The following is a 20,054-nucleotide window of genomic DNA, read 5'->3' on the forward strand; positions in this document are numbered from 1 at the left end:
ACTGACCTCGGGTCATTGGCTTTGTTTCAGGGCCAATGACCCGAGGTCAACTTTCTGCGCATGCGCGCTGATACAACCGTAAACTGGTGTATTCCATTTGACTGTCTTTGACCTATATTATTTTGCGATTATTATGACGTATTTCATTTTCCGAACATGATTTATAGGCGATACAACAGATTATTTATCGAAAGTCTTTGAGACCATCTTCTCATCACCTCTGAGTCCTCAAGCCGTTACGTAACAAAACTAGAAGTATATTTACATTGATGTTTTGTGTTGGTACCGTGTACAACCATGTAATCTTGTTATGTATCATCTATGTCAGGGGACTAATGATTACAAGCTTTTAAAACTTTCTTTTTAGTTTACGATTTCTTCATGATTTCAAGAATTGTAAGATTATGATTGTTTCATGTTACTTTTGTATACATATTTTGTGTGGGTTTATGATTGAAGTAAAGGATGATGAATTGAATTAAAAGGTGACCAAAAATGTATTCCATTTGAATTATACTAGATGTTACAATCACTTAAAGCAATGCGATGTAGAGAGGGAGAGAGAGGAAGAGAAAGAGATAGAGGGCAGGGAGGGAGAGAGGGAGGGAGAGAGGGGAGAGAAATGTGAAAAGCCAAAGCTACACGGAAAAGCGATTGAATGTCAGCTGTAAATACGTGTCTAACGTGAATTGACTTTATAATTTCTTTCTCCACTCCAGAAAACAACCTACGGCTACTACGGGGTGACAGAAGTAGACCGAGGATGTGAGCCCTCTAGCGACTGTCCTGCGTCATGTATTGGAAATGCCTGTTCATACTGCTGCCAAGCTTCACTATGTAACAAAGCAACCATTATGACGTCATTCCCGCTGCTCGCATTTTTTGTGGTTGGTTTCGCAACGCTGAAGAATATTTTCACAGAAAGATTTGTTTAACGTGGCCTTGATGTAGTATATCACTGTCTTCTGATTTACATTGTGGTAGGTTCGCTACGCTGAATGATATCTTGTTTGTCACAGAAAGATAATAAGAATTGAACTTTAAAGGATATTGTAGCTATAGACTGATGTTGAATATGCCTAGATCAATATTGTACTTGTAAAGTATTATTGTGTAGTGCGGGTGAATCATCTGATTCATAACAGATCGTTGTGAAATTTCCATATATCTTTTAAAGAATTAAATAGATTATTTATGTAGCACAGTGTTATAGCTGTTTATTTTACTCTGTTTTGTGCGACGGTATTGATTTCAAATCATGCTTATCAAAGATTCCTTAATTTGAGGTTCGTCATATGGTAGTGGCAAATAGAACAGCATTCGCAATTCGAAAATCAGCAGTGTTCATTATAATAAGAAGAAAACAAAAAACATCATAGTTCAAATCAAAATAACCAATGCTTAGCCTATTTTTTTCTCGGAAATATTGCGTAAATGGTTCGTTTTGGGAAATAGTGAAGGTCTTGAAGCCATGGAAATGAAGATGAAGTAATTGCTGAATATCACACAAAAGTGAAAGAAGTTGTAGATAATATTTGTCATGTAGCATCAGTCATGTCTGTTGTGTCTCTCAATACAGAATGTCGTAAAATGGGTTTCTGATAAGATTTATTTCATAGGACTTCTAATTTTCTAAATGTTATTGAACACGACAGCAAGAGATAATCCAAGAGCAATAATACTTTACAATGTACTTTGAATAGTTTGAGGCACTTAGGATTTATCAATATCAGAGACCCGTACAACAAAAGTTTGCAACCATTTGCAAAATGACGATGGATTATCAAAATCATCGTTGCATGCACATGTTGTTCAAAAGGCTGATCATTAGCGAATCAGAATCGTCGTTTTAAGTATGAATTTGATCGCAGAACTTTGTGTTGCTGGGCCGATATAAGAGTGTTAGTGGATATATTGTTGGTTTATTGGTTATTGATGGTTTGTTTATTACTTTACTCGATTCTAAGAAAGCATGTACATATATATATATATATATATATATATATGCATGTAAGTAAGCAGAAAGGAAACCGACGGTTTTAAGTCCTCTCCGAGGGACTTGGTAATGAATAATGAATGCCTTACCAAAGGGCACGAGCGCATTGACTTGGTTCCGAACCCGAGACCTCTCAGTTACACGTCCACTGCTCTACCACTGAGCCATCGCGCCTCCTTGTTCGAGACAACAACATTGGCAAAAAGGGTTTGTTCATCTGAAATAATTTTTGCATATTATTAAGAATTGAAATTAAAATTGATGAATATAGGGGCTGTAAATGTATTTTAATCTCTCAAGATTTTTGTTTATCCGTTTTACGTTTTATATGCCAAGTTGTAGGAAATCAGGGTCATTATTCAAGGAAAGTGCCAGTATTGTGTTAGTTTCATCATTCCCCTCCTCTACACAAATGCTATGGCACTGCGGCTCTTTTTATTTGCATGTTCATCCATTTCACATAATATTCATTTTGCCACATTTTTTTAAAAAAAATCATTAAAAAAAAAATCAGTGTAATGCATGAATTCTATAGCATTTTCTTCCAAAAATTAAAAATAATAATAATTGTTCATTAAAAGTGTAACCAGGCATTTGCTTCCCCCATGTTTTACCAAAGAAATTACTAAAGCTTATTTACACTAGAAAAAAAAAGACTTCTTAATGTGATACGCCTTCTACTCTTGTGGAACCGTCGAATGTGTATTTTTATTTTTCTCTTGCCAATGGACGAATGCTAAAAGTACTACATTTTGAATATTAAAATATATGCTATGAATTAATGAATAAATTGGTTTGAAAAGTCGATTTGTGATTGTATATTATTCTTTCTTCGTTCTACCAGTCGATACTAATTCGAATAAATACATGTACTATCAACATGATAACATAAATTCATTCATTTCAAAAGCTTTCCTTTATCAGGCTTATTTCGCTGGTCGACTGTAAATAATATATTACATACAGATTTCAGTCGTCCCCTTTCTCGTTTTTCCTTGGAGTTAAGACGATTTCTGTCAATGCACAATTGCCTGATTTTAGCTCATGTAGTCAGAGGGAAACTTTTGCAAAGAGTAGCTTTTAAGATTATTCAGGATAGAAGCTTGAATAGTTTAAAGAGAAGGTTGAGTTCTGGGAAGAGGTGAAAAATAATTTGTGAGCATTACTCATTCTTATTATGCAAGTGTGGAAGAACATCAGTTAAGACATGTTCCCTGAAAAGCATGGCTCTTCAAATGCCTTCATATTCTAAATATGCATGTAACATCGTAAAAATCGGGGGGCCGGCTTTTTACGCCACGTGTTCGTGTAGTCCCATATACATCTTTCTGTGCAAGTGTTTGTAACTTTACCAAGACTTGGCCAAATTTCTTATCATTTTGATGATTCCAGAACCTTGCAATACACACATGCTAGATGATCAACCTTTTCTGGTCGGTTCCACACCGTTACTTTCACAATGCAATCGCATGACCAGAACTCAACTTCATCTTTGAGTACTCGAAGAATGTTTGCAGCAAGATTAAAAAAGAAACAATTTTCAATCTCCTAAAAGGGACTCTATATCAGTCAATAAAGCTGCTTACTAAATTCATGCGAACATCTGACGCACAATATTTTCTGGACAACTACAAAATTTGCAGGATGGTTCCTCGACAATGCAACAGTTAAAACATGTTAAGTAGATTCCATTCAATATATGCACTCTTATAAAAACAACCATTGTGCATAACATTTTCCAGGTAGATAACAGACCAGAGATAAATAGTTACGTCACCGAATTTTTGCTTCGGATTGGTCAGACATTTCATGAAGGTCCAAAATAGTTCCTTGCCTTAGAGATTGAACGTGAGAGGCAACTATTTTGGAGCAACATACTTTAACCTATTACACAACTATCTCTCTCAATACTTTAGTTCATTTTCGTAATAACGCCATCTACGACGAGGAGACCGGGCTAATTCGGCAGGATGTGGACTCGACCGAGAACAATAAGTCAGTTCGTAAATACTGTCTGCGCATGGGCAGATAAAGGTCATGTTCCCAAATTTCAAAACCCATCGAGACGAAGACTGGTATCGTGCTCATGAAAGTTATAAATCAGTATTTATTTATACACCAACAGTACATTTATCTGATACACATGCAGGTGGAAGTATTCTTTTCAAGAGGCAAACAAAAGGTATCCATTAAGCACCTCCATCACTTTGGCAGTGTTAATTCTGAAATGCATAAGTGGGACGTATCCATCGTGTAAAAGATCTGTGGATATTTGGGGGTCAAGCGTTCCGAAGCTATTTACTAACTGGCTTATTAAGCTAAATCGGTCTAAAACACTCTTGACATTGTGCTTTAACTATATGTATCAGATAAGTCGAATTCAAGATTATTAAAATAGTTAAGAACTAGGAAACTTCAAGAGATGAAATTCCACAAAACTTGAAAAAGAACGATGTGTATAAAATGCACTTCGGCCCTGGAAACTTCATCGCCGTCTGATGCCGAGTTCGCCCTAATAATGCCGATTTAGCTCGACCACTTGTTATTTTATTTCCACAACATATGGCTGCAATTCGGCTGATGTTAAGTATAAAAATAATGTGATAAACACTTCAGCACGATGGTTATCAGCAAATGTTTGTACTAGACGCGCACCTATGGACTGACTCACTGTGTACTTTAAGCTGCTCCAACTCAAATTAGTTCCCTGACTCACCCTCTGTATTATTAGTATGGGGTAGGGAATGGCTTCGGAGCCAGCGAAATCCAGACTTTGAACTCCAACTAGAAGATGGCGGGCGAGCTATGATGGCGCATTGCATTGTGGGTGCATGTTTATAAGGATGGTGCAGTACAGGAGGATTCAGGAGTCGATAATAGGGACTTTTAGATTTGCACGTCGACATAGTGGACTGCTACGTGAGATGTCCATAAAGGCACTGGCAGTGCCTTAAAATGACGTCACGGTGCCTTAAAAGGAGGTCACACGTAGTAGTCCACTATGTCGACGTGCAAATATGAAAGTCCCTAGTCAAGAGGTGTCTTGGTCAGGGGTTCGTTCACTTGATTCTCAATCCAAGGGTTGACGGTTCGAATCCCCGGCCCCCCCACTCAGGTTTCAAAATGACCGCATGCGTGTTGCCAAAATGTCCTTTTCGTAACAAAAGAAAAAGGTCGAGCCGTATTGACTTTACACACCGGACTTTTGCTGAAAAGGGGGGGATGCTGAAAAAGGCTCGTATACAAAAGAAAAAGGTCGAGCCGTATTGACTTTACACACCGGACTTTTGCTAAAAAAGGGGGGTCGGTTGGAACACGCATATGCGTACCCTAAATAACACTGAGTGGGGGGGCCGGGGCACTACTACACCGGTTTATACTAATATATTCAGATGTATGGATGTTTCTTTCCTGGGGATCGAATGATGAGCTATTCCGTTAACCTGTTATTGATGAATGAACTAAAATACTTTGAATCCAGTCTGCATACATTAATTGTTGCTATGTCGGTCAAGCCTCGGGCAAACATTTAGGTTGTCAAGAACCACCTTAGTTTAAAAAGGATGCATACAATTTGAATATGTTAGGAAAGTGTCTATAATTATTATTGGAAAGAAATCAATCCAAATTCGCCACTAGGTATAAATAGGTACCTAGCAATTGCTAGGGCAATGGCCTAATAATTGCAGGGCCATCAGGAATATGATGAGCATAGATGCTAATGAGGTTATATTTAAATTAGTTTTCGCTCGCGTTGGTGTGATTATTATTATCGTTTTTTTCTTCGCAAAAATATTAATCTTATAACTTGATACTTCTTGGGACCATCAGCCTATAAGCCTCAATAGGCTTTTAATGATGGCCCTTTGTTCTTCTATTTTAACTAGAAATGCTTTGTTTATGTTTTTATGGTTTGCATGTGTTTTTTTTTTAACGAAAAAGGAATAGAGAATGAATGAACTTGAAACATTATGACAAGACTTAGCACATTAAACATAAGCAGTGTTGCAAAAAACAAGTCACGTATGTTTGTTTTCTTCTTCATACTTCAAGACACATAATAATGGGATTACTCATTGTTTTCCGATTACATCAAAGGAATCAAATTCAAATAGATATGAAACCGAAAACTATTTTTGGCAGCACATCTGCCCGCCCGGGCGCTCCTCGGGGTCATAGCAGGATGCAACTTCCCCTTGAGGCTATAAAAACAGCTGGGCCTCTCATAGCAGTCGATATATCTATACTATCACTATGACGGTCAAGAAATGTAATCTACCATCCGTCATGTAACCTCATTTAGACCAATCGTGTTGCAGGATTATCAGTGTATGAGATATATTAAACAGAGATTGAACAATCTGCTAAAACAGAAATTAATGATGAGCAATTATTGCATTTTACTGTATACGTTGTCAGGTTCTCTCTCTTACTCTCCATCCCTTTATTTCATATTTTTAAAAACTTTAATTTTTGTTTTGGCTTGTTTTGTAGTACCTCGGGGCATATTTATATAATTTATCTTCGCATTTTACGGCAAGAAGAACAACTATCATTCGTCTCCCGATATACAAACGAACCGGTACGGAAAGACCGCAACGGCTTTAGAAAACATTAGGGACTTTTAGATTGAGTGGACGAGAATAAGCCAGTTCACGGTTGCAGTCTGAGCATGAGCAGATCAAGGTCATTGCAGAACAAATTTTGAAATACACGGAGACGGAATACTGGATACGTGCTCATGAGAGTTATGTAATCGTTATTCATGATACACAGGTGGAAGTATTCTTTGAAAAGGGGAAACAAAGACTAGCACCTCCATCGCTGTAGGAGTGATTATTCCAAAATGTAAAAAGTGGGACCTCTTCATGTTTTGAAGATCTGTGGATATTCGGGGTCATTGCAGTAATGTGCTAACCGTGAACTGGTCTATACGACGAACGCCGACTGATCATGCGTGTCAACGTACTTAACTGCCCATGTTGGCTACAATTAGAAATCTTTTAGATTGCACTCGACGATATGCATGCAGGAAGTAACACAATAAACCTCACGGACAAAGAAAGAGGACAAAATATACAGTTCCTCATTCTACCCTCAACAAAAGAACATCCCTTCACTGCTAATATGTAAATATGTGTAGAACAGGTGAATATGCATGTGACACCTGCACACCTGTTCTACACATTTTTACATAATAACAGGAAAAGGGATGATCCTTGGTCTACCTGAGGAACTGTATATTTTATGCGCACGCGGCATACTAGTACCTTTCAGCATGTAAAGGCGCTATATAAATGTCAATATGTATGCATGTACTAGATTTAGGAAAATCAAGGTTGACGCATTCTCGATCGCCGACTGAGACGACATAACACATGCGCAGTGCCTTAAAATGACGTCACACGTTGCAGTCAAAGCTGTCGACGTGCAAATCTAAAAGTCCCTAATGTTTGCCAAGGCGGGGAGCATGACGTTACTTATTAACACGACCTCTCAACACGATTCTCCATTCCCGGAATACAACCGTCATACGTAGTGCTGCATCCGTACGTCATAGAGTATCTTTGAACTAGCACCTAGTACAGCTTTGACCGGTAATGCTCAATAGCCGATGTCTATAAACACATCTAACCATTTCATATTATTCTTGAAAAGGCAGTCTTTATCGTGGAAATTACCGCAACATCTTGGACTACATAACAACGCCTGACTAAATGTGGTAAGTTTTTTTTTTTATATAAGGTTTCAGTTTTATAAAGGCAAGGCGATGCGATTAAACACCAATATTTCCAACTTAAATTAAAGTACAATCCGCTGTGTCTTTTCAAATGCTTTTATACGTTTCTGTCAACATTCTCACACAAGGGTATATTTTCTCTTGTTTATATTTCTATGATTATATTCATTGTTATCACTATTCTTTGTTAAGTTCAATGTCGTTCCCTTTTTCAAATATAATATTGTTTCAATCGAACATCTGCAGGTTATTCTTAAACCCGGCTTAAAACATATATCAATGTTCTAGTAAAGAGACAAACACTTTTGTAATATTCGCATTCGAGATAAACTTAGTGGTCGTCACAATAATTCATGTTACACTTTCAGATCAGTTGATTAAGTAAATTACGTTGGCATTTATTTGTTATTATATTTATTCACATCGGCCCAGAATTACTCAACATTGAAATAGGAGAAGCAATTCATATTGTGATCAAATAGGCTCTCTTATATACCTAGTACTACATGTGTTGAATCGTGTAATATGTATTTCATTATTTTCGTCGTATTTATAGTTTAAAGTTCCTTGTTTTGATGAAAATAATGAAGATTGTTTCATTATCATTATTATCATTATTGTTATCATCATCAGCTTCATTATCTTCATCATCATTATAAACATTATTACTATTTAAAGTGGTAGTAATAGCAGCAGCAGTAGTAATAGTAGTAGTAGTAGTAGTAGTAATAGTACATGTAATACTCTTGTTATAATTATCATTATCATCATCACTCATTCATATCATAAATCTGTCCTAATCCTCCTTTACAACTATCTTTAAACTGATATCTTTTCATCGATAAGGATAAGCTGTTGCCGTTCACTTTTTATTTTTGCCTCTATTTAAACTATAAAAACATGGTCTTAGGCATTGCAAATAATAATTAATTCATGGTCATTGTATTTCTTCACAGATACCCAACGATAATGGATATAGTGTAGTTTATTCATACCTTAACAGTCTGGCATAACATATGAACAAGAAAACAAGAAAACCGAGCTTTTTAAAGCCACCAAATATAATAAATAAATAATGTCATATAAAGGTAAACTTAAGGATTTAAAATAAGAACCGTCTGGCCTTTAACTTTCACAATTGACTTTAGATTATATGTATTTGACCAAAACCAAGAATGGCGAATCTGTGAAAACTCTTGACTTGATCATTATCATTATAGTTATTTTTCATTATCATTATTATTATGATTTGTTTATTCGAAGAACTTGAGCAACGTTCGGGGATATAGAAGAAAAATAGTAAAATACTGAATGTGAATATCAAAAGGTTTGTTTATTTTAGAAACAGATCTGTACACATTTATTTTCCTAACAAACTGTTTGTAAAATATGTTCTTTGATCACATGTTCATATATTCACATGCGTTAATCCAATAGTAATAACATATGAAGTCACGTAGTACAGAATTCTCTGTTAATTTCTAGGACCCGAATCTTCAATTCTTCTGAAAATTAAAGGAGAATCATAAGTCTTATTAAACTGACTATACGATTAAAGGTTTTAAGAAAATTGACTTCTGCAAATAAATGAGGACTCACATATTTTCACCAATCAGTTTGTTTGTAGATGATGCCAAACATGCGCGAGCAGCCAAAAGTAATTTGTATTCGACTCAAAACTTACATCCATTAGACTTGAATTTAAAGTATTTATAGTCTTGTTTAAAATCAAAGTTTTGCACCCGGTTCAGAATCCTTTGGGCTATTAAAATCCTTTTGACTTAAAAATAAGTCTTAGAAATAAAGAGTAGAATTATGTAATGAAAATAACACAGTAATGTAAATATTATATTGCGAAAAAAATATCAAAGGAAAAGGTGTATTCAGTTTTTCGTTTTACATGAAAAATAAGGTACAAGTTAGTATATGGCAATATAAAAGACTCCAATATACATTTTAAGTTTGCGACTAATATGACGAATACTGTGACTGATATTCATTTGACATACAGGAACAAAACCCTGGCTCGTACAACCTGAATTGATACTGATTTCCATGAAATAATAAACTAATTATCTGGTCTTATTTGCCCAAGGTAGCCATGCCAGCATTTGAACGGCTCTTCTTGCGGGCCCTGCAATAATAATAATAATAATAATAATACTCAGTTCTTTTATAGCGCATAACACATTACAGGATAGCATGTCCCTATGCGCTTCAAATAGAAAGGAAAGAATTACAAGAACAAGTCATACACACAAGAAAATCCACTTAGAAGCAAAGAAGTACATGTAGTGTTGGACGCTGAGTTCATGAGTGTACAATTTTAACATTGAATAAATACGTTTTAAGAGAAACCTTAAACTTATTGTGATTTCTCATGGAATCTGGAAGTGAATTCCATAAAACTGAGGAGGCGTGCATAAAAGAACGTTCACCGTATGTTTTTGTTGAGGTGGGAGGAACAATAAATGATGATTTTGAGCTTGATCTTAAAGTACGAGTAGGCCGATATAATGATAAAAGTTCACATAAATAAGAAGGGGCAATGTCATGAAAGCATTCGTATGCAAAAACTAATAGTTTAAACAAAATACGGGAGTGGACAGGAAGCTAATGCAGATTTCGTAGTACAGGAGTAATTGATTCGTATAATGAGCCTATCTTTGCTAGGTACCCATTTACACCGCGTTGAATGGGACAAATGTGGATAAAAAACGATAATGATTTAATAACATTTATTATAGAAATAACGTTGAAAGTATGTATATTTTTAAAAGTTCTTTGAATCAATAACGGAATCAATAACGTCATTTGGGTAATGAGGGATACAATATGTTATCAATTTAAATCAGTCAATTTATATGAACAGCACATTAGCCCATGAGTTAAATATGCTGTCCTTTTAACCTTTTTCTTCTTCTCCAAAAACCATATTGTTGTTTTATTTTTAACGGCGCGTATCATTCGATCGTAATTATTAACGCCAAATTGTATTCGCATTAAGAAATAATCTACACTGCATTATTAATGCACTATTGGTATTTTGCTAGACTTTCCTAAAGTCTTTGCGAAGCGGCGACATTCTTCAATTTACATTTTACTTGAACATCAAAACGTTTCCTTTAGATATAGAATTAGGTAATGCATTGAGTATAATTACATTGCAAAATACACCTTGGGATAGGCATATAGTGATTTACATGGGAAGGAATACCCGTGTATAATATTTAAGGTCGAAATACTGAATGAATACGGCGGTGAATCAACACACGTTTAGCGTCTACCTGGTTAACCATTAACTAATAAACAAACATTTTGGGAGCTGGTATGTCGATGTCGTTCATTTGGGTTATAAAGTCGGGTAATCTGTGTGGCTATGATATATGTTTTGATATGTGTGGCCAGATATGACACATATATTTTAATATTTGTTTTTTGTCTGTACTTATATCCTACTTCATGGTGTTTTCATTTTTGGAACTCGTCCTCAATGACTTAAAATGGAAATCAATATAAGGGAGAAGTTTGATTGCATGTATCGATTTATCTTCAAATACTCTTGTCACTCTTTGGCAGATAGAATAATTTAACTGAGGAATTACGAATGTATATGAACTGCAGTTTTGATAGGCTATTTGTATACACTTTTATCACATTTAATGTTTCAGCTGTGATACTTTGATCTGCCCTTGTATACATCCTAAGCATAATACTATCATAAGGTGATCAGACACTAACATAATCTGAATTTAATGGATTATTTTTATCGTTTCTACAAGGCCATTTTGAATATGACATCTTCATAATATAACAAAATTGAATGAACAAACCTTTAAATGCTTCCTTACAAGTTATTTCATAGTAGTTAGGTAGAACAAGCAATAATGCATGTCTTACCTAGAAAAAGTTAAATTATGCAAATTGAATTCTGACTATTGATATACAGTTATGATGAAATTTTAATGAAATGAAATAATTTGTAGCAATGTACTTAAAAAAAGATTTTTGAATTAAATTTGATTACATTACAAAGATAATCTATTGGTTTGGTTTGTATTTCTTTATACATTTTTCTTGTACAGAAGGGGAGCTTTCCAGATATCACAATGAAGTACCTGATAATTGCAGCTGTATTATGCATCTTTATTGGTATGTATCACTTGGCTGTGTATTATTTAATAAATGTCTTAGTTATTTGTTTTATTTACATGATTTCAAAGTTCTAACCTTTAAAGTTTGCTAGTGCTACAAAGTGTTTACAATTTTAGAAATAATGTAAAGGCCTCATGTCTTCCCTAATATGATGGTTGTTTCTAGAAACTAGTTTACCAACCTTGACAGTTCTTTGTATCCAATAATAAACACACTAAGAAAAATTGAACAAAACGTTTCGTATACGGAATATATAGGTTTTTTATGTGATGAAGTATGCAACCATTTAGAATCCCCAACGGTTCCAACATTGTACATTTATCTGATACAAAGGAGAAGAAGAATATACTTCTATATTCACATTCACCTACGAACTTACTCCAGTTATAATGAACTACATCATTCCCATTGTGATCTTAGAAAAGAAAAAGGGAAACTAATCGCGGCAGGCGGTTTGTTTTTCTTTGGGGGGGGGGGGGGTGTAGAGATAATTATCCACATGAGTCAAGAGGGGTTAAAAATAACATATTCGCTTATTATTTTGATGATTGCTTGCTCTACAAATCATCATGCCTCCATCCGGTTACATGAAACGCCCTGATGTACGACTAAATATATGAATGTCATGATGATTTCAGGTGTATCTGACGCTCTATGGTGTTACAAGTGTTCCATCAGTTAACATGAAATGCCCTAATGTACAACTAAATATATGAATGTCATGATGATTTCAGGTGTATCTGACGCTCTATGGTATTACAAGTGTTCCGACTAAATATATGAATGTCATGATGATTTCAGGTGTATCTGACGCCCTCTGGTGTTACAAGTGTTCCGGGTCTGGATGCGAGACACCAGACACAACCGTAGAAGGTGTTTACATCACGGAATGTGACGACTACACCTCTCTTTGTTTCGTAAGTATGACGTTATAACCCGTACATGAAAAATACTTTAAAAATAGTTGTGGATATAGCCCCCCCCCCCCCTCCCCCCCCCCCCCCCCCCCCCCCCCCCCCCCCCCCCCGTTGATGATCCAGTTATATCCCCGTCACACCGCCATATGATTCCAAGTGGGCCGATTTCGGTCTGTTATCGGTCAGGGCCTTGTTTCACAGAACTATTTATCAATCACAAGTTCTTGAAACATAAGTTTTGAGGTTGCTTTTGAAAGATTCTACTGAAGGAATCTATCTGATCCCTCGAGTTAAACAATTCCAGAGCGATGGCCCGGCATGAGCGAAAGGCTGTCTCCCCCCCCCCCCCACACACTTTGTATTAAGCTTGGGAAGAACAAGCAATCAAGATATCGCAGGTGTATAGTGATTAATCAAAGAAATATTGCACTGTAGAGCAGAGCCATGACCACAATGAAACAATAGCAAACGAAGTTTAAAGATATAAATGTATTGTATAAAGCTAGTCGTTTGTATGAATGACGCCCCACCAGAAAGTTGTAAAATGTTGTTGGAATCCTTTAAAATTGTGGTTTGGTAATGGCGAACAGAGAAAAATACATAATTTCATTACATCATATTGTCAAATAGGTTGCTAAAGTCATTATTTCTCAAAGTTTAAAAAGTATGAACATAGGTGACGAAAGTATGATCTAAATTTTCAACTGTTTTGTTTCCCTTTGTGAGAATCGTTGTCGCTGGTAAATGAAGTTAAAGGTAAAGACCAGTATTGGAAACGCCCCAATTTCAAAAAATGAAATGGAAGCTCTCATTACCAATCATGTGAAAGAATATGTTTTGACTAATACATGATGATAAAAAAAATTGCCGGGAAACCGCCTACTAATTCATATATTTGGTAAATTTGTTTCTCTCATGGTCTGTGAGAGATATAGGGTAGTCCCATATACATCTTTATGTGTATAGTGCTTGTAGCTTTACGAAGAATGGGCCAAATTTCTTATCATTTTGATGATTCCAGGACCTTGCAGATGCTAGATGCTAGATGATCAACCTTTTCTGATCGATTCCACAACGTTTATTTCACAATGCAATCGCATGACCATAACTGGTCTTTACCTTTAACATGACGTAACTAAATATCAATGGCATTGAACTAATGATTTCATTGTAAATGTTTTCCTCCCTCTCTCCAAATTCTTCTCTCCTTCTTGCCTCATTGTGAAACAAACATGAAAACAAATCAAAATTATCTGCCGTCAATATGCTTAATTTTTGTTTCTTCACTTTAAAAATATTTTGATGTATTCTTTCCGTTGCTCTGCTCTTTTCCTTTTCGGTAAGAATTGCGTTGCTCTGCATTTTGTTAAATTCATTATTAATTAATTTGGTCTGCAATATTTTCCATAACATGAAGCTATCTGCCAATTTCTTTCTTGTCCATCCTGTTGTCTTTATATGCTAAATGTCTTCTCCATAAACTGAACAAAAATGGTTGAATTTTCCCCATTATTCTTATTATTTTGTTTGAAATTTCAAATGAACCTTGACTCACGCTGAAAATATCAATTTGATATAAACAAATATATATCATGCCTTTGGGGGGCTTCGTCCAATATTCATGTCATATACTCGACCCTAAAAAAATCGGTCCCTCTTCATATCTCGGCTTTTTTTCTCCCGACTAAATTCGGCCCTTTCCCGACTCGTCCCACTCTCACGTCAAAATCGATCCAATGCAGAGACAAGTGATGCAAATCGAGGGGTCAACAATATATGCACGTGGCTGTACCCAAAGAAAGAACGAATGTCAGAACTTATGCTATAATGGGGAAAATTACGAGATCTGTGAATCATGCTGTTTCGCAAACCTGTGTAATAGCGCAAGACCCCTGACCCCAAATGCGGCCCCCGTTGTCTTTTCCATCATCATGGCTTTAATCGCTCGATACTTAATGTAGAGTATGTCCTTAGTGCCTTTCAATTATAATCCTTCTGCTTTAATTGTGAATGTCTTCAAACCTTGCACTTTTCCATTTTCGGTATCGTTTCCCAACGAATGCCTGATGGACTCCATTTAGAAAGCTTTAAATCATGAAAAAATAAAATAGGCTGCATAATATGTTGGTTGCTAGTGCCACACACAAACAAACAGAAGTTTCGAGAAGAAAAAAAATCGCATGTGCTTCATTTATTTCTTTTTTCTCTTTCCTTTTATCCACTCATCGATTGTAATCACAATATTATCGGCTTTCATACCCTTCGACACCATATCAAACCATGCTCCATGCATGTATAATACCTTCCTCCCCCAACTTCCCCTCTCTTTCTCTTTCTCTCTCTCTCTCTCTTTCTGTCTTTCTTCCTCTCTCTCTCTTACCCTTATATCCATTGTCAAACCATTGTACATGGTGATGTCGTGACCGCATTCAAATTAACCCTTCTATTACCGTACACAAAATTTTCCGAACACCTCTCTCATTCCTCTTCTGCGACTTACACCCAAATATGGGATCCACCGCACACCCTCTCCTCCTAAAATCATCACACATTAACTACACAACTAACCCCACTACCATCTGATATCACCAACACCACCACCCTCACCACCCTCACCACCACCAACTCTACCACCATCATAAAAATCACTACCACACCACTCCCTCTATTAACGAATGTCACCAACAACACCATCATCATCAACTGCAACAACAACCTTACCAACGCTACCATCACTACCAACGACATCGACATCATCACCATCATCACTACCACAACCGCTCCACCAACTCCTACAACAAAAAAACACCACCACCCCCGTCATCATCAACACCACATCCCCGGCCATCCTACTTATATTGCACCAAGCAGAAACAAACGATCACGCACTATGGGGAGTCCATGTACGCCCGGGGCTGCACGTCCCGCAAGTCAGACTGCCAACCCGGGTGCCAAGGTGAGCCAGATAATCAACTCTGTGAGTCCTGCTGCTTCTCGAACCTCTGCAACAGATCAGCTACGGTGCATGTCAACCTCGTTCTCCTTGTTACGACGTTCCTGATTGGCGCACTGTTATTACGCTGTTGATGGAGACAGTAGAGCGCCGCCTCTGATTGGACCAAAGAATCTTTCAAACATCTCTTTCTTTTCATTTTGTATTGTTGCGATGGTTAATTATGGCAAAGTAGTCGTCCTCAAGATTTAATCAAATGGAGTCACATGAATTCAACAAATCAAAATATCCGGCAAATGAGTTAAAGTGTATGCGAAGTAGTCAACAAACAGTTATGTTCGTAAACGTAAAGCCAATTTCCATGATCATTATGATTCAATCGATATTGAAACAAAGACATGAATATAAAATCAATTTCAAGAAAGTGCGTTAAGATCTTAGAGACGCATAGAAGTGGATTTTCATGGGGAATTTTCACCATTCGGATATTTACCCAATAACCGGTGTTGTCACCAAGATGGGACTTCACCTTTACGATCGACAGGTCTTATTTAAAAATGCATAATGCTCTATCCTAACACCGTAAGGAATCCTCGTCATATACATCAAATTTCCCCTCACCCTCCAGATACGTACAGGCAGTTGGGGCTATTTTCTAGTTGGACCAGGGGTTCGCTGCTTCAAAGTCCTATTGCACACACATACACATAAATAGGAAATTCGACCAAATCTAGTGGCAGCGAATTATGATGCAATACACATAGACGGTGACTACTATTATATGGCTTTAAGAAAATCAAGACGAAATCGCAAGTTGTAGCGTAACGCACTTTACTCTTAAAAACAGGAACAATGCAAGTGTTTCCATTTAGACCTTTAGCCATTGCTATTCTGTACAATGAAATATTTCAAATGCCTTTAGTCTATTCTGATGTATCATATTTCTGGGGCCCGTTTCATAAAACTTGTTATCTATAACAACTGCTAAATTTCTATGACAAATTTGCTCTCAGCCAATCAGATGCCATAATTTCAGTAGCTTATAACAGTAGCTTGTAACTTGTTATTGATAACAATTTTTATGAAACAGTTCCCTGGTGTTGTTATGTTGTTCATTTTGTTATCGAAAGAATATGAAGTAGAATGTTATTTGCCAAGTATTTAAATAATCAGCGCGTTTAATGAAAGTCTTTCGATATTTGCTATTGACAGGCATTGAATAATGACGTCATATTCTGTGTGATATTTTTATAAAGCAATACTAAATAGCTAGGAAATATAGGACTACAATTTAAAGTGTTCTGAGTAAGATGAAATGTACATACCTTACGTGCTACATGATTACTGAAAACTGGCATGGATTCCTTTTTTTTTAAATACAATGATGCAATAAATAGTCGTAATTTAGAATTAATAAGTCTTGTCACTCTTGTGTCTTGGGAAACTTACATCAAGAAAACATTATCAAAATGGCATAAGACCTTGCCAATACTTTAACCGCAGCGTTTGTAGATTGTGTTGATAATAATTTTGTTTAGTAATTGTTAAAAAGCAGTAGATTGTAGAATTCTGAATTTTTGCTTTACATATTTTGCTAAGACTATGATTTCCTTTCCCATCAAGCATTTGTTTGTTTGTTTGTTTCAAGTTCAATGTTTAACAACGTTTCCAAATTGATAACAAGAAAGCGTAGAAATAGTTGTTTTACTGCACTCTTGTATATTCGAATGAAGAGTATCATCAATGTTTCATAAGGTAAAAGAATTTATCATACATAGGTGTATGAATTTAAACTTTGTATGAAAATGTAATTTGAATAATTTTTTTGGAAAATTATCTTTGTAATAAACCTGCTTTCATTATCTTTTTTTACAATGATGTAACCAAAAGAGTACTTGACAATTTTAGTAATAAATACTTTGTATATAATGTTATACCTCCATTGAGTCATTTTTTGGTAACAGTCATCATGCGGAGGAGTTTAGAGAGCTGCTAGTGATGATGGTAGCATAAATCTGCTAATCTAAAGTTGTGTTCATGATGGGATGGTTGACCATATTTAGTTTGTTTTGTTGGTTATGTGGGTGTGTGAGGGTGTGCGTTGTGTGTGCGTGTGTTCTGTGCAATGAAGTTCGGTAGATTAACAATCATTGATTCATTTATTAATTGATTTATTCGTTGGTTAGTTGCTTGATTGATCGATGATTCATTGATGATTGGTTGATAGATTGATCGGTTGATAGATTGATTGATTGATTGAATGATTAGTTGAATGATTGATTGATTAGTTGATTGGTTGATTGATTAGTTGATTTATTGGTTGATTAGTTGATTGATTGATTAAATGATTGGTTGATAGATTGATCGGTTGATAGATTGATTGATTGATTGAATGATTAGTTGAATGATTGATTGATTAGTTGATTGGTTGATTGATTAGTTGATTTATTGGTTGATTAGTTGATTGATTGATTGAATGATTGGTTGATAGATTGATTGGTTGATAGATTGATTGATTGATTGATTGGTTGATTGGTTGATTAGTTGATTGATTGATTGAATGATTAGTTGAATGATTGATTGATTAGTTGATTGGTTGATTGATTAGTTGATTTATTGGTTGATTAGTTGATTGATTGATTAAATGATTAGTTGATTGATTGATTGATTGATTGCTTGGTTGATTGATTGGTTGATTGAATTATTGATTAATTGATTGATTAATTGGTTGATTGATTGATTGGTTGATAGATTGATTGATTGGTTGGTTGATTGATTGATTGATGGGTTGGTTGATTGATTGATTAGTTGATTGATTGATTGGTTGATTGATTGATTAGTTGATTGATTGATTAGTTGATTGATTGCTTGGTTGATTGATTGGTTGATTGAATTATTGATTAATTGGTTGATTGATTGATTGATTGATTGGTTGATTGATTGATTGATGGGTTGGTTGATTGATTGATTGATTGATAGATTGATTGATTGGTTGGTTGATTGATTGATTGATTGATTGAATTTTTGATTTGTTGGTTGATTGGGAAATTTAATTGATTTGTGGTTATTACTTTCTTCAATGGTTGACCGTTGAGTGAGCGACTGAGCTAAGCCACCCTGAGTGTGTGTTAGTACAATTACATGTTTTATATTGATTGGTTGTTTTGGGGTGTTTTAATATTTTGTTTGCTTTCTTTATTGTTTGCTTGTTTTTCCCTATTATCTGATATACTTGAAGTCATTCCAAGTGAGATGAAGAAATTCTTTACGTATGACTTTTACAATGATTTTTAAAGTAATAGACTGCTTTATAACTTGCAAAATGTTCACTATTGAAAGGAGCGGTCTAAATTGACAACACTATTTATATGAATGTTCTAAATCATCAAAGTTATAGATAAATAACTTAAGATATAATAGACAAGACAACTGGAATATGCTGTTTCAGCTTGCAACATTTCACCTCCACCCCGTTGCAAGCTAAACAGTAAGTCCAGATTAATCTTTAAAGTTATCTTACAGCAGTATTGCATTTTTGTTATTTGATAATTGAAACTGGGTAGGCCTAGTTGGTTAGCTGGGTCTATTTCTACAATAGGCCTATACAAAATGAGACAGACTATACATACATTATGACATTGACAAAATATATAAACAATTCTATAATTCAATGAAGGCTGGATTGCTTTGTTTATTGTTTCCTTGTTTCTCCCTTTTATCTGAAGGTATACTTCAAGACAAATATTATAAATTATTAAGAAATATGTTGAAAAGTCATTCCAAGTGAGATGAAAAGATTCATTACAGATGAAGTAAAGAAAAACACATACGTGCTGCCTTTTGCAATTGCCTGTTTCATAGGGGGTCGCAATTCTTACGTGAGGTATGATCTGTGGGAATTATAGACTCAATCTGTCATTAAAATAGCGTTCTGTTATTGCCAACTAATAGGATTTGGCATTGGTTTATAAAACGAAATTCCGAGATTTACGGCACGCACACATTCCTAGACTCGTTCATTTCTCGTTAATGTGTAACTACTATTTGCATTATTTATGAGGACTTTACACACCTATCTGCATATCAGACGAGTTCACATCCAACTATCATCTTAATATCAAACCCACATACTCACTCAGTCTTCACGCGACGACGATTGATCGATAGGTATCGTTGTAGTTGATGTAAACGCACTACAAGAGCCAAGTACACAAAGGCACAAAATGGCGCCGGATTTCTCGTTAATGATTGACTAGTACGACACAGCCAAAGACAGACAAACAATCGTCTTAT

The 20,054-nt window shown here is 35.6% G+C and overlaps 2 long non-coding RNA genes across 3 annotated transcripts in view; both read left to right on the forward strand.

Moving 5' to 3' along the window:
* LOC105444455 overlaps positions 1 to 2,494 on the forward strand; it is a 14,738-nt gene extending 12,244 nt beyond the window's left edge. Inside the window, exon 4 of the long non-coding RNA XR_973080.2 lies at positions 720 to 2,494. This is a non-coding gene — a long non-coding RNA (uncharacterized LOC105444455). The remainder of the gene's footprint in view (positions 1 to 719) is intronic.
* A 4,821-nt stretch (positions 2,495 to 7,315) lies between these two features.
* On the forward strand, positions 7,316 to 17,199 carry LOC754064. 2 transcript variants are annotated; one of them, XR_004065517.1, is made up of 4 exons: positions 7,316 to 7,718; positions 11,822 to 11,888; positions 12,693 to 12,808; positions 15,680 to 17,199. It is a non-coding gene; the product is annotated as an uncharacterized LOC754064 (long non-coding RNA). The 2 variants fall into 2 exon arrangements; XR_004065518.1 differs by having other exon boundaries at positions 7,495 to 7,718; positions 14,551 to 17,023.
* The last annotated feature ends 2,855 nt before the right edge of the window (positions 17,200 to 20,054 follow it).

The sequence above is a fragment of the Strongylocentrotus purpuratus genome, unplaced genomic scaffold, assembly GCF_000002235.5.
Source record: "Strongylocentrotus purpuratus isolate Spur 01 unplaced genomic scaffold, Spur_5.0 spur5_scaffold_20, whole genome shotgun sequence".
Classification (NCBI taxonomy): domain Eukaryota; kingdom Metazoa; phylum Echinodermata; class Echinoidea; order Camarodonta; family Strongylocentrotidae; genus Strongylocentrotus; species Strongylocentrotus purpuratus.